This window comes from Sarcophilus harrisii, chromosome 6 (assembly GCF_902635505.1).
Source record: "Sarcophilus harrisii chromosome 6, mSarHar1.11, whole genome shotgun sequence".
Taxonomy (NCBI): Eukaryota; Metazoa; Chordata; class Mammalia; order Dasyuromorphia; family Dasyuridae; genus Sarcophilus; species Sarcophilus harrisii.
This window is the reverse complement of record NC_045431.1, coordinates 198017411-198032926: the sequence shown is the minus strand read 5'-3', so window position 1 is coordinate 198032926 and position 15516 is coordinate 198017411. Positions and strand designations below refer to the sequence as shown.

General features: G+C 41.8%; 1 protein-coding gene across 11 annotated transcripts in view; it reads right to left on the bottom strand.

The window, feature by feature from the left end:
• PLEKHA7 (pleckstrin homology domain containing A7) overlaps positions 1-15516 on the bottom strand; it is a 251076-nt gene that overhangs the window by 82543 nt on the left and 153017 nt on the right. The window contains exon 1 of one of the 11 annotated variants that reach the window (XM_031942087.1): positions 546-1956. The exons of the other annotated variants lie outside the window; for them this stretch is intronic. The gene's annotated coding sequence lies outside the window, so the exon portion shown is untranslated. Of the gene's footprint in view, positions 1-545; positions 1957-15516 lie in introns of those variants that run through there. 11 annotated transcript variants of the gene reach the window in all.

Below are 15516 nucleotides of genomic sequence, written 5' to 3'. Positions count from 1 at the left end.
ATCCCTTACACTCACACACTCACACATACACACACCTCCATCTGCCTAGGATCTCAGAAAAAAACTGCTTATAATTAGTAACTAGAGATGATTCCTTGCTCCCTGCCCCCCTAAATACACACAGATACAGAAATGCTTACATAAACGCCCACGGGGCCCACATCCCAAAATAGACCACATAACAAAGAATTCTATTCTGAGAACTCTTGGTCCTCCCCAAAATAGAGCCTGCAGAGAGGCTTAACCCTTTGTCTGACACCTGGGGAAGGAGGTGGGGAGGCTAACAGAACACACCTCTGGAGAAAAAAAGGATGTTACTATTTCCTATTCCCCAACCTCACTCAGGGAAGCCCAGCCAGCCTCCAACATGCCCTTCACAAACCATCCCCAGACACTGTCCCTGAGCTCTCTTCCACCTGCCTCTGAACTGCCCCCAGTCCCTGCGGCGGTACCTGCAAACACAGCCAGCAAGTTACCTCCATGGAAACTTCAGGACTCGTTCGTGAAAAAGCAGAAAAGTTAGCTCAGGTCTCTTCCCAACTCACCGATTTCCCGGAGAGGAGTCCTCTCTCTGAGCAGCGGGGCTCAAGCTCCCAAAGATACTGGGCTCTTGTTTACCGCTTGCTCAGCGGGCGGCCGAGGGATGCTCAGTGCCAAGCTGAGGCTCTCCAACTGGGGGCAGGTAGAAACCTGATCTCCGAGTCAGAGGGGGGGACGGCCACACCCCTCCATGGCCTTGCAGGTTCACAGAGAAACGAAGCACTCCAGTCCAGAAATAACCAGTCCAAGAGGGAGCCTGAGGAAGAGTCCCAGGCTCCAGGCAGGGGATCTGCTGATTCTCCAAACCATCCCCGAACCCCTAAGGACAGGACATCCCCCACCCCCAGCTCTCCCAAAAGCAGTCTCTAATCAAGGGCACAAGTAGGAACAAGACTTCTGGAGTGGCCGGAGGACCAGTTACTGCTGGCACTGGATGGTGGGAGGTTTGCTTTCCACTAGGAGGGAAGAAAAACCCCCCAAAACGTCACTGCCTTCTTATCGGCTCAGGCACAAGCTTCCCAGATTCTCCACCCATTTTCTCTTTCCTAGCCAGGCTTTTGGTTACTTCTCTCCACTGAGAAAATGTCACTGAGCCCAAACCGTTCAATTTGGGCACAGGCGGCGTTCAGCGGGGAAGCCGGCACACGTTTGAGAGGCAGGAAGGGTGTGGGAGGGCGCTAAGTCTGCCCCCTTGCCTCTAAGCAGAGTGGCGGCATGTGGGCTTCCTCAGTGGTCCCCCCCCGCATCCCGCAAGAGCTCCAGAGTTGGGAGAGAGGATGACTATTTATTCTACAGCCTTCTGACTGGACCAGCCTCAAGTCTCAGTCTTTCTAATGTCAGCAGAAATGTCCCTCTACCTACACTGGGTTCTGGAAATGTTATTTGGTCAGTGTGAAAAACTGAAAACCTTTCATCAACTGAATGGAGGCGATATTCCTCTAATAGGAAGTGAGAAAAGGGGGAAGTGAGGTAGATGCCATTGTTATTAAGCCAATCCAGGCTGAAATCCTGGTTGGGGAAAGAGGTTACCATTGACCTGTATTCTCTGATAATTAACTGTTTTAGCAAGAAGCAATGGAATATAGTTTGTGTGGCAATAGACTGGGTTCAATCCAACTTTGATCATTGTGTAGTATTTATTATAATTTCATTGTACCTCAATTTCCACATCTGTCAAATGAACCTGAGCAAACTCTTTGGGACACTAAAGGTTCTAGAGGGGATATATCCCAAGAAAATCAACTCTACCAGAATAAGTGGCTAAGGGGAGGGACCATGATCCACCTGCCTCTAGGACCAGGGAACTCCAAGTTCTCACAACTTCTCATTACTTTAAACCTTCCACAAACAAATAACACGGAACAAGCATTTAAGTCTACAAAGAGCCTCAATCAAGAAATTTAGTCAATTCCTCAATTTTGCAGATGATAAAACTGAGGCTCAGAAAAATTAAGCAATTCACCCCAAAAGTCTGAGGCAGAATTTAAAATTTTAAAACAGAATTTAAAACTCCTCAATGCCAAGCTCAGCAATTCCACCCTCTAAACTCACTGAAATGAGAATATGGCCACCTAAAGTAACTTCTTGGATGGGGCTAGCACCCCAGTGGATACCTATTCAAACCTAGTCAGTAAGAGGGCTGAAAAATAACTGTATGGACATGTATACATATATTGTATTTAACTTATACTTTTAACATATTTCACATGTATTGGTCAACCTGCTATCTGGGAGAAGGGGTGGGGGGAAGGAGGAGAAAAATTGGAACAAAAGGTTTTGCAATTGTCAACACTGAAAAATTACCCATGCGTATATCTTGTAAATAAAAAGCTATAAAAATAAAAAGGGCTGAGTCACAAAAACTTGGATTCAATCTGACATCAGACAGACTGTGTGACCCTAGGTAACTCACTCACCTGTAAAATGGGGAAAATAAAAATACAAAGCCAATGAACATTTATTATATGCCAGACATTGTGGTTAACTGCTAGAGATATAAAGAAAGACAAAAGATAATTCCCGTTCTCAAGCAGCTCACAATCTCTCCCCCAGGGTTGTTGTAAGGACAAAATGAGATATTTGTAAAGTACTCTGCCCACCTAAGAGTGCTATATAAATATCAGATGCTGTTATTATTAACAACCAATCCATTTACTTTGCTGCCACATCCTGTAGGTTCACTCTTTATTTTAGACTTACTGGACCTGGGAGAATCCAAACCAATTCACCTTCAGCTCTTTTGGGGTGGAAGTCATTTACCCCTTTGACTTTTTCAGAGAAAATTCCCAGTCCCAAAAGACAGGAAATCTGTTAAGTTGAGATTAATATCTAGGAAAAACTGTACCGTTTATAAGCATTCATAGATGGCCCACAGCACACGAATCGCTGAGGTGCTCAGGAGAGAGGGAAAGACAAGACAGAAAGGCCACATCAGGAGCACATCGCAGTGTCGTTAAAGAAAGGCTATTAACTTCAAAGCCCATGGGTTCCCATGCTATGAGATTCCTAAGCCTCAGTGGGATGATGCAAACAAAGACCTCTCTTTCCTTGTCTTGGGTTATAGGAATGTTGATTATTTGGCTGCTGGATCGTGGGCCGAGGATAAAGAGGGAGCCAGAAAGTTAACTCAACACTCCTTCCACTAAAAAGAGAGGAGGGGAGAAGGCTATTAGAATGTACTTGTCTGCAGGAGCTAATGAGGAAAGGGATTTATTTGAAGCCTTTGTAGGTTTTGACCCAGGTGATTTCTCATTTGATCAGGTACAGGTAACTTTGTCCATTATTTTCCATCTATAAAATAGGTGGCCTCTTCCTAATTCTTACTTCTCCAGTAAGTAACTAACAGAAAAGGCAAGAAGGGAAAGTCTAGAAGGGAGTAGGATCATAGATCTAGGTCTCAACAGGGATAGGCTAGAATCATTTTTAACGAGAGAGAGAGAAAAAGAGAGAAACGTAGAACAGAGAGAGAGAGAGAGACAGGGAGAAGAGAGAGGAATGGAAGAGACAGAGACCAGAGACAGCAAGAGGAGAGAGACAGAGAGATGGAAATAGAAAGACAGAGACAGAATAAGAAACAGAGAAAGGCAGAGACAGATTGAGACAGAGACAGAAATGATTGTTAAAACTGTCAGAGTAAGCATTTACACCTTAGAAATCAGCAAAAACTATAAATCAAGACTTGATTTATTGTTTTGTTGATTGACTGAACTTATGAAAGTGATGGGAAAATATTAAAAATGCAGATTACTTTAGAATCAGTCAATAAAGCATTTTCCAGCACATTGTTGACTAAGAATTTATCCAGGTGGACATCTCCTTTTACAGATGAGGAAACTGAGTTTCAGAGAAATGACATGGACCCTGTCCAGGGTCAGCTGCTACAAAAGGACAATAAAATTTAATCAATAAGTAACAAAATTAATGTTAATAGAAGTAAAAAGAGTCAACTTCTGAATCTTTGCTTAATTGTTTTTCACCCAAGGGTGATGATCAAACAAAATAAAGGATACAATGTGCTTTGTAATTACTACATTCTAAATGTTTAATATTTTTAAAAAATCACAAATCTCTTTTTCCCTTTTGATCTGATTTTTCTTACACCACATGACAAATATGGAAATATATTTAAAAGGACTGTAATGTATAACCTATATGATTGCTTGCTGTCTTGGGGAAGGGAAAAGTAAGGGATAAATGGAGAAAAATTTGGAACACAAGGTCTTATGAATGTTGGAAACTATTTTTGCATGTATTTGGAGAAATAAAATACTATTAAAAATTGAATGAATTTAAAAATATGAACCATGACACTGTTCTCAACTACCTAAAAATGTCTCAAGCAGCAAGTCCTTTGAAAAAAATCCAATTCCATCTCCATGCCGTGGCTCATGAGGTCCCCCCCAGACCTGGAATGTGCATCTTGTCCATCTGGTCAAGTTCCTTTTCCTTCACATTGCACCCCGAGTCTGAGCTCTTCCGTGAGCCTTCTCTGATATCTTGTCCTTTCCCTCCTCCTCCAATTTCTTCAAACACTTCACTTCTGTCCCTCCTCTGGGTCCATGTCCATCTCTGTGTCCAGCTCAGGATCACAGACTTAGAACTAAGACGACCTTTAGAGGCTGAGACCCATCCCTTCATTTTGCAGAAGAAGCAGCAAAGATGTCCTTTCTTATCTTACTAAGCAAAGAGTGAAAAGAAGGCTAGAATTGAAGTTGGAGGATCAGGTTTGAATTACTTTTACCACTTAACTATCTATGGGACCTGGGTCTATATTTGCTCACCTGTAAAAATGAGAGGATTGAACCAGAATACTACCACAGTCATTTCCAGACACTACAACGTGGGAGGAGGCATGCTCAGCACAGGGAAGGACAGGACTACAACAGGGGAGCTGAGAAAAGAAACCACTGTGTTCAGTCTCCAGAGGGACAGACCTGAGGGCATGAGCTGGAACCTACATTTCTTCCCACCGATCAGGAGAGAAGTTTTTGGAGAAAAAGTTTTGTGTCTAACCTATTTTAGGATCCTGAGTGCCTGGTGCTGTGCTGTGCCCTGAACTGAACTGAATCTCTGTGTAACAAAGAGTTTCTTGAACTTCTTCTTCCTCTTTTTAGATGATTAGATCTCCCTCTCTCACGCCGTCTAGAAACATGTAATGGCCATTCGCAGACCCAATCCCTTACTATGGGCAACGGAACATGGGCCAGTCCACAAAGCCTTAGGGAGTTCCCAGTGCCTTACCATATTGGTGCTGAACGTAGGACAGACATCCCAAACATCAGCTCAGAACTTCTAAACTCAATCTACTAGTTTCAGCTTCCCCACTAGTCCCCCACATACACAGTCAACTAGAATGTTTTCCCTTTAATATTGTGAGAAAACTTTGAATATGACTTTTTTTTGCAACGTATTTTTATTTTATGCATTTTTAAAACATGGGAAGGATTCTCTGGAATAAGCTTCACCAGGCTGCCAAAAGGAGGACGGGACCCCAAAATAAGGCTTGGTCTAGCAAGGAACATATGCCCTTTACAAGCCACACACAGCAAGCACAGATAATACACCTAGGTAGGGACTACAATTTTCTTCCACTGAAAACAGCAGGCTGCTGGGTATAAACACACAATCACACACTCACATACACATGTACACACATGTGTACATAGTCTCACCATTAGGTAACACTACCAACCAAATTGCACTCGGAGACTCCAGGATTTAAATTAAACTCACGGTTTGTTTTATTTCCATGGTATCCTCTCTCCAGAGAACCCAAGCTGTTATATAATTAACTTCAAAAAATAGCAAATATTTTCTATAAACAGTTCCTTAAACCCTCTCCATGAGGCTGATAAGGCAGATAAGCAGCTACTGGCTGGGGACTCAGTGACGTCTCCATGGGGTCCCTCGCATGGAACCATTCCATCCTGCCCTGGGAAGGTATGGGAGGGAGAAGAAGAAGAACCTGAGATGCCACGGGGACCACTTAAGTCAAGTGTCATTAAAACAACACCTGTAGCTCACCAATTGTTGGAAAAGAGCCTCACACCTTTGTGCTTTGTGTTATGGGAATCACACGCAGCTCAACCGAAATAACTGAGACACTGAAGGAGGAAGGAGGGGGCAGAAAGCTCACAGAGAAATGACGCTGAATTCTTTAAGGCAGTGCAAGCATGTTCACACCTACTGTTTTAAAGGGTTTGGGGGTGGGGGGAAGAAAAGGGAAGGTAGGGTAAACAGTAGGGAAAGGAGGAGGTAAATGTCCCAGACACCAGACAGACTGCCAACGCCTGCTTCAAACTCCCAACAGCCTGGGGGGGAACTGTCTGATACTGGGTCCTGTTCACCCCGGGCCCCCTACACTTATTGCTCAATTCTCACTTTCAGTGTGTTTTCTCCAGCCTCCCAATCTCTTCTGTATGTACACACACACATACACACACACACACACACACAAACACACACACACACACAGCCTTCCGCCCCGTGGGGAGAACGCCAGCCCAAACAGCATCATCTCACTTGGCAAACTCAACATCTGGTAGGCAGCCAGCCACACATGCCTCTGTCAGGTCTGGCTCCCCTCGCTCAGTCTTGGGAAACTTAGTACCTTTTCATGACCATCATCCCACCCACCCCTCTTATGCATCCAGTTTCTGGGGTGCCTCTAAATCAGAGGTCCTCAACCTTGTTATATCTGTGATATTATAAACTGATAAAGCCTATGGAACTCTTCTTGGGATTGTCTTATAACCATCTACCACACAACACACAGGATTACAAAGAAAACAGATTAATACCGAGATGCAGATATAAAAATCTTTTTTTAGAAAACCAGGTTCATGGACTCCAGGTTAAGTTTCCTTGACCCAAGGAGTATTTCCCAGTGGAGACCACAGCACATTACCAGTTTGGAAGGAGCAAAGGGGAACAGAGAAAATGTAAGCTAACGGGATGAGAGGGACAGCAGGATGCCTCCATCTACAGAACCAGACAAACCAAGAGCTTTTCCACCCAACACAAGAATGAGGATTCAGCAGCCACAGAGTGGTCGATGTGTTTCCCTAGTGATCTATCAAGGCAGCCGCCTCCAGTAGGACCAAGCCCCCAAATCCAGCTTTTTCTCTGAACACAACGGTGCTGAAAGCCGGACCGACACCCCTCCTGGGTTCTAGGTCAACTGGGCAGCGCCACAGTCGGCTACCTACCTGCTCATTTCATTAATGTCATCGCCTTCTCTGGGTAGGAAAACTAAACGGCTCAAGTTTCTGCATCTGTATCTCAGGTGTCTCAGTTTCTCCCCCATTTTCCTGCTGCTATGGTAACCAAATGCAACAGGCAAAGGCAGCCCCAGACTGAATGTCTCGCGAGGTTCTGGCAGTGGCTGGATCACCCCCAGCCTGACAAACCAGCAGGAAGGGATGCTTATACTCTGAGCTGTCTGTGCATTCTGGACAGCCCCCAAGAGACCCTTGGAGAAGGGAATGAATCTTTCTGGACTCAAAAGTCTGGTGCCAGAGGTAGAGAGTCACAAAGTTTAGGTCACCAAAAACCCATCTGATTCTACCCTTTGACCCCGTACCTGAGCAGAATAACTAAGGAACACATGAGCGCTTCTGACATCTCACTGCCTTGCCTACAGAAATAACTGGGTTATAACTCCAAAAAAATTGATAAAATTAGCAAATATATACCCCTCTGCTAAAAAAAGACCAAGATCTTTAAAACTTTTGTATTTCAGTATCCTCAGCAGAATCAGTGACACTTACAAGTCAAGGATAGGAAACCTGGCTTCTTTCTAAATATCCAGGGAAGAAATCCATTGAGTTGCTCAGATTTCAAACAGAATACCCTGGTCTTTCCCATCCATGGAGATCTCATAGCCTTGAAGGACAGCTACTTCCCTGGGGAAGAAAGCTCCAAGATGAAGATCTATCCGTTCAAAAAGCCTTTGTGAGAATGGGGAGCTAGGGAACTTCAGGAGTGTACAACGCCAACTCGCAAGTCTCACCCCAGCAGCAAATTCTCCCCAGAGTCTGGGAATGCTCACTGTACAAAGCCAGCAGTCAGTCCTCCCCCTGCATCATTGCTCCTCTTGCTGAGGATTGCAGAGGCATTTTTGATCAGCTCCTGGGAAGCTCAGGAACAAAGAAGAAATGTCTCTAGTGCCCATTAATAAAGTACTACATACCCAAGCAATGACATGGGCAGTGACCCAATGCCCCACTTTTTGCTGAGATTTCCTATCGCACTGAGGTTTCATCTCAAAATTTAAATCTCCATCTTTATGATACCTTTGTTATGTCTCCCTATAGCTTCCTCCCTCTCATTTTTTTCCTCAGGAAAAAGACAAACTGATGACTCCCCAAGAATTGGATGACTGGCAGCATTCTCAACCCAGCCTGGAGAATGGGAAGGGGGTACTGGATTAAAATCCAGCAGGAAAATTCTCCTACAAAAGGATGAATCAGAGAACAGAAGTGAGAAGTCCCACGAAAAGGAGCAGAATCAGAGCAGTGTGAATCCTGGACAGGATTTTGTTGTGGGGATAAAACATGCAGTGTAGAAAGAGGAATAGACAGAAGTTAGAATAAGGTAATGGGATTAGAGAAGCAGGATCAACTTATGTTACAACTACAGTTTAAAAAAAGAAAGGAGAGTCACCAGAACAAGAAAGGCAGCTGAAGAGTAAAAGGAAGGTAGGAAAAAGATGCTTGTTAGTCTAAGGACGTGCTGGCAAATAGTGGCTTTCTCCAACTCCACCTTGCCCGTGAAGGGTTGAGGAGCCCCACCGGACACCGACACCGAATCCTTTGTCCAGCAGTCCTGCGTCCGGTTCTGGGCTCACAATTCAAGAATGTAAAAGAGAACTAGGCCAGAGGTTAGAGCAGAACCTCATAAAGGATCCAGGCAAGAGAAAAACAGGACCCGTGATGAAAGAAAATCTGAAGGAACTGGGCTCGTTTGACCTGATGGGGGTGAGGATGCGGGATGATCACAGCTAACATCCCAAGACAACAAATACATTTACAGTGAAAGACTCAAGCTAATAACAATAGCCTATTATTTGATACAACAAAATTCCAGTATAGCCAAAGAATTTGGATTGTTCCCCTCGGAGGTCAGTGAAATGAGATCTACTTTCTATGCAAAAAGAGTCAAGTCTGTTCCTAAATTGAAAAGGCAGAATCAGCAATGACCCTCTTTCCAGTCAAAGAATTCTCAGAGTCTGTTAACAAATGACTCCAGGAAATTGTAGGACTTCTTTCCTTTGCATAAGAGCTTGAGGATGGGGCCCTACAAGTTCAGGGATGGACAAACAGAGCTTTGCAACACACTCCAGCATCACTGCCTGTTGGGTAACTAATTAAGCACCTTTCATGAATCTTCTGAGATCAAAAAGGAACCTAAGGCTACTGGTCAGAGAACAGAAATTCCCCACAGCAGCCGTTTCTCACTATGTCCTTTCTCCTCAGGCCTTCTAAAGCCCAGCTTCTTAAATTGTAGTTCTCGATTCCATAAGGGGTCACGTAACTGAATGTGGGGAATTACAAAATTAAAGATTTATCATTAATAAATATTTGATTTTTAAACCTATTTTATAATCCCTAATTACCCAGGGTCACATAAAAACTCCTTGGGTGAAAAAGAGTCACAAAGTGGAAAAAATATAAGAAGTCCTATCCTAAAGTACCCCGTCACTCACATTTACAACAACTGACATTCTATTTTACTAAGAAAAATTGTCATTCAGTCATTTTAGCAGTGTCCAACTCTTTATGATCCTATTTGGGGTGTTCTTGGGAGAAATACTGGAGTGGTTTGCCATTTCCTTCTCCAGCTCATTTTATAGATGAGGAAACCAAGACAAACAAGTTTAAGTGACTTGTCCAGGCTCACACAGCTAGTCAACGACTGTAGCAAAACTTAAATCCAACTCTTCTTGGCTCCAAGTCCAGTACTCTATTTGCTGTGCCACCCAGATGAGATCATTGCTTAAATATATATATATATATATGATAATAGCACCCTCACTTCCTCTCTACTCCTCAAAACCTTCTGGCATCATCCCCCAATCTCTCTGTCTCTCCAGTACTGGAAAAAGAGGCATTCCTACCCTTCAAGAAAGTTAATCTCTCACTCCCAAAGCCCTCTCCAATTTTGCTCCAATCATCAACTTTTCTTTCCCAGATATCTCCAAATCCCTCTTTCTTTCCTAGATTGGTCCTAGAATATAATCCTTAAAAAAAAAGTCTTCCCTTGGCTCCTCTCCTCCATTTTTATTCTGACATCTTTCTTGTCCCCTTCCTTGCCAAATTCTTGAAAAACTTGCTTCCAGATGATGTCTCCACATTCTCACTATTCCTCTCTTCTTAATCCAACTTTGTGGAGAAGCTGCTTTTTTAGAGACCAACAAGCACCCCATACTCATCAAATCCAATCCATGACCACATTTCCTGGGTTCTCCAACCACTGGCTGTTACTTCTCTAACTTAATCTCTTTCTGATTCCTTAAGGTCACAGTTTGCCTCAACATTCTGCCCCCAGACTTTATCGTGTCTCTCCCTTGCCAGAGAACTTGTGATCATTTATCAAATGAGATAATATTTATAGAGTGCTTAGCACACCGCCTGACAGTGGGACTGTAATAAAGACTTCTTCCCTTCCCTTCTCTTCCCCTTGTTTCTATGTGGATGACTCCTAAGTCTGACCTCTTGTCTGAACTCCAGACTCATTCACCAGGAAGTCTCAGGGACCCCTCAAATTCAAAAAAAATCTCAGAAGGATTTTCTTATCTTTTCTCCTAAGTTTTCTTACCTTTCCTCCTTCTGACCTCACTACTTCGGGAAGAGGTGCAACCATTCTCTTAGCCTTTCCTGTCTGAAATGTTGCTGTTAACTTTGTTTACCAGAGGGAATGGAGAAGGAAGACTCAATTAATTAGGAAGTCCCAATGACTAAAACCACAATATGTTTCACATTGCATGCTGTCTACATTATCAGACTGAGTTCCCCAAGAACAAGGACTTTTTTTTTTTTTTTTTGGTCTTTCTTTGTATCCAGCACATTGAGAATAGTTCTGGGCACAATAGTAATAGACACTAAATAACTGCATGTTGACTTGATGATTTTTGCCTTGCTGATACTAATGCTATGACTTACTGAAATAGTTTCTCATCATTTCCACAGTCTTTCCTTCCAATCTAGCCTTTTTCTCATTATTTCTTTTTTTGCACAAATACAATTAAACTCTCTTCTAATAAATCAAAGAAACAAATAAAACAAAGTAGCAAAAATATTATACTCTCCTCTAATAAATCAAAGAAACAAATAAAAACAAAGTAGCAAAAAATATTAAACTCTCCTCTAATAAATCAGACACAAATAAAAACAAAGTAGCAAAAAATATTAAATGGTTTCCTATTGCCTATAAAGTCAAGTCTTAATTCTTTCACATACCACTCAAGGTCCCCCCCCCCCTTATCTTGCTGCTATCCCACATTTCTAGCTTTACCTTGTACTATTCCCTTCTTCGTTAGAATCAAACTGGACTCTGGTTCCCCAAGCATAATTTGCATTCTACCATCTCCATGCCTTTGCTCACACTGTTCCTTATATGTGGAATACCCCCCCAATCTTCACCTATTGAAAGCTGACCCATTCTTTAATGCCTGATTCAAATAGCACCTCTTCTCTCTAAGACGTTTCTGATTTCCCTGAAGTTAACAACTCTCCCCTTGCCCTTGGACCACACCTAACATTTTTGTTTTGCATTGTTAATATTCTTATCAAATATTACAATGAAAAATTATAATTTCAATACATGTCTTATCCATCTGCTAGACTGGGAGACGCATAAAAGCAGGAACCTTGTCATATATAAATTTGGTACCTCTCATACCTTGGACAGTGCTCTGAATAAAACAAGCACTTGTCTGAACAGAATTCTAGCCACATTGAGATGTAGGAATACAAGAGTTTGGTCAATGGCAGACTAAAGAGATCCTCCAAGTATTACAAGTTTGTAGAGAAGGGAACATAACGTCTCTGGTATAGGGAACTCTCAGTGAAGAAACTCTGTCTTCATAATAGAGAACAACAGTTAATACTCTTAGACATGATTGAACCCTGGTAGAAGTGGCAGATTCTGGGAAGCAGTGGGGTGTTCTGCACAGAATCACTGGTTCGAATAATGCCTGTCTCTTAGTAGCTGGGTGAATGGGAGCAAATCATTTTCTGAGATTCTGTTTTCTGATCTGTAAAATGAGTCCTGAGTACAGGACTTTCACAGAGTTAAAGGCTAATTTTTTAAACTGAACTCATAATAAGGAATGGAGTCTGCCTGGAGGGAACCACTCTTCCAAAGCAGGCTCAGAAAGTTCAGGTAATCCCCTGCACAGCCCAGAAGCTAAGGGAGCTATCTTTTATCCATTTCAAGAGGCAAAAAGATGACAAGAGTCTATAAACTCCTCCTTTCAAGGGCAGGGGAGGTGAGCACCTCATAGATTTTAAAAGAAATCTGTTCAAAGCCAAGAAACAAACAAGAGTTTTCCCAGAAGCATCAGAATAGTATCATCATCAAAAGTCATAAGATCATAGATTTAGAGACCCTACAATTAAGTCCAAACTCTTGATTCTCTAGATGAGGTAACTGAGGCTTAAAGAGTGATTTCCCTATGTTTCATGGTTAATGAGCATGTGAGGCTGGATTTAAGTCTGGGTTTACTGAGTTTGAAGTACGATGCTCTACCTATAACACAACTCTGTCTCTGAGTTTAAGAGACAGGAAACAGCAAGAAGATAAGTAGGAAAAGGGATGATCATAGTAATCCCAAAGAAAGGACCAGAGCCAGGGCCAAGTGTCTGCCCGGGAAGAAGCTGACTTCTAGGGCACAGCAGCTGGGGTATGCAGATCCCTCCAAGGGTTAGTGCATGCATTAACGTATGTATGTATGTATGTATGTATATGTGTGTGTGTGTGTGTGTGTGTGTGTGTGTGTGTGTATTCTCTCAGCAAATCCTCAAAGAAGAATGAGGAGAAAAAAGCCCATTTTTCTTCTCCAGGGAAAGATCTGTGGTTTGACAGCAATTTTACATGGATACAAACTCCAACCTCAGCTTTTTATCTTTTCTATATAACATATTATGCAATAAAATTAAGCTGTTTTGAAGGGACAAGCAGGATTCTGCAGCAAGACATACATAAAAAATGCAACAGAATGAGTTGTAGATGGGAAAAATCATTCATTACTAGCCTACATGAGCTCTTAGGAAAAAAATGAGAAACGGGCAAAGACAATTCAGTGCACTTAACTGATCCCAACCTACCTCTTCAAGCTTCTCAATCCAGAGTCCCCAAAAGAGACAAACTGAATCCATTCTCTGCTTTTGAGTCAGACCATGTGCACTTCTGCATCTTTATCTTCCCTTATGTGATTTTCTACCCCTAGAGCCTTAATTCTTGCTTATCAGAACCCTGTAGTCTTCCCCGAAAGCCTAGCTAAAATTTCATTTTTGGGGGGGAAAGCTCTCCCTGATCATCTGTACCCAAATTTCAATTACCACTCCCTGTTCGGAGAACTCATGGCAGTTAGGGTGAATACTGTAATCTCATTATCTTTCTGTGTAATTGTCTTGTCTCCCCAAATAAGCTCCAAGTTTCTCTCCTTGAGAATAGGAACCAAGATTAATGTTTTTTCATATTCTTTATTTTCCATTCTTTATTGTGTATATACTTTGTATGGGCATAGAGACAATATCTGACTGATTTTTGGTCTCTTTTCCTCTCTTACTTAACACAATGCCAAAGTCTTGGCTACAGTCTACAGCTCTCTAATGTGGTACAGCGTGTGCTTTCCCAAAGAGGCTTTTAATGATGCTTCCAGGTGTATGAAAAGAGCATGCGATTTTTCCTCCCTTGATTTTCCTTGATTACACTCCTTTACATAATGTGATATCTCACCCCCAGCAGAATGTAAGCACCTGGAGACCAGGAATTTATCATCTATTTTTGGTTTTCTATTCTCACTATCTAATATAATGCTTTGGATCATGGTCAGTATTTAATAAATGTTTTCTGCTAATGATTTAGACTTTGAAAAATCCTCAAAGCTTATCTTAAAAAAAAAAAAAAACCAACTAAATTCCTATGAGCTAGCAATCTATCATAAGAATCTGTTCTATCAAGAATAATTAGGAAACAAAGCAAAAGGAAAAGAGATGTTTCCATTACATACAGCAACAGAAAGGAAAAGAACATCAAGAGACATCTGAACTTACATGAATTCAAACGATCATTTATTAGGTATCTACTATGTGCTAAGCACTGTGCTAAGTGCTGGAGCTACAAAGACAAAAATGAAAGACTTCTCAAAGAACTTACATTCTAACCAACATACACATACATAAGTATATACATAATGCCTGTCTATAAAAATTTAATGTAAGGTAGTTTGGGGATGAAGGACATTAGCAGCAATGGGGATCAGGAAAGTTTTCATTAAAAAAGGTCACACCTGAGATGACTCTTAAGGGGAATCCGGAAATTCTTAAAGGAAAAAGTGAGAAGGAAAAGAAAGCATTCTTGGCACACAATACCAACAGGGCAAAGTCATGGATACAGAAGACAAAGCATCAAGTGTAAGGAATAAAAAAGATCTATATAATGGATAGCAGAGTATGGAAGAAAGTGAAAAGTAAAAAAGACTGGGAAGGTAGGAAGGGGACAGGTTGTGAAGAGTTCTAAATGCCAAAGAGGGGGATTTTTATTTGACTTTAGAGGTAACATGGACCCACTAGATTTTTCTGAAAATGGGAGAAAAGGGCAATGTCATGATCCAACCCATGTTTTAGGAAAATCATTTTGGTGGCTTTGTGGATGATAGATTGGAATAAAAGGAGTAGTGAGAGAGGGAGACAAAATTGGAGACTTTCAAATAGTCCAGGTGAGAAGTGATGAGGAGCCAAACTGGGATGGTAGCTGTGGAAGCCAAGGGGAGTGTGAGAGATGTTGCAGTGACTGAATGAGAGTGAAGACTTGAGGATGACACTGAGGTTTCAAAGGTGGAGGACTAGAAGGATGGTACTACTAGGACTCAAGATGAAACATATATCCCTTCTCTTCTCAGAAGTGAGAAGTGGAACAAGGCATATGCTGTCAGGCCTGGTTAATGATTGGTTTGTGCTACTTAATTGTATATTTTTTTTACAAACAGAATTTCTATAGTGTTTTTAGGTTTGCAAAGCATTTTACAAATAATATCTCATTTTATCCTCACATCGACCATATGAGATAGGTGGTATTACATTCTCATTTTATAAATGGAGACACTGAAGCAGACATAGGTTAATTGACTTGTGGAGTCATACAGCTAAAAAGTATCTAAAGCTGCATTTGAAGTTTTTTTTTTTTTTTTTTCCGACTCCCAGGCCATCCATTAGCTATCTCAAAGGAGATAGTATTATAGGAAAATGACTA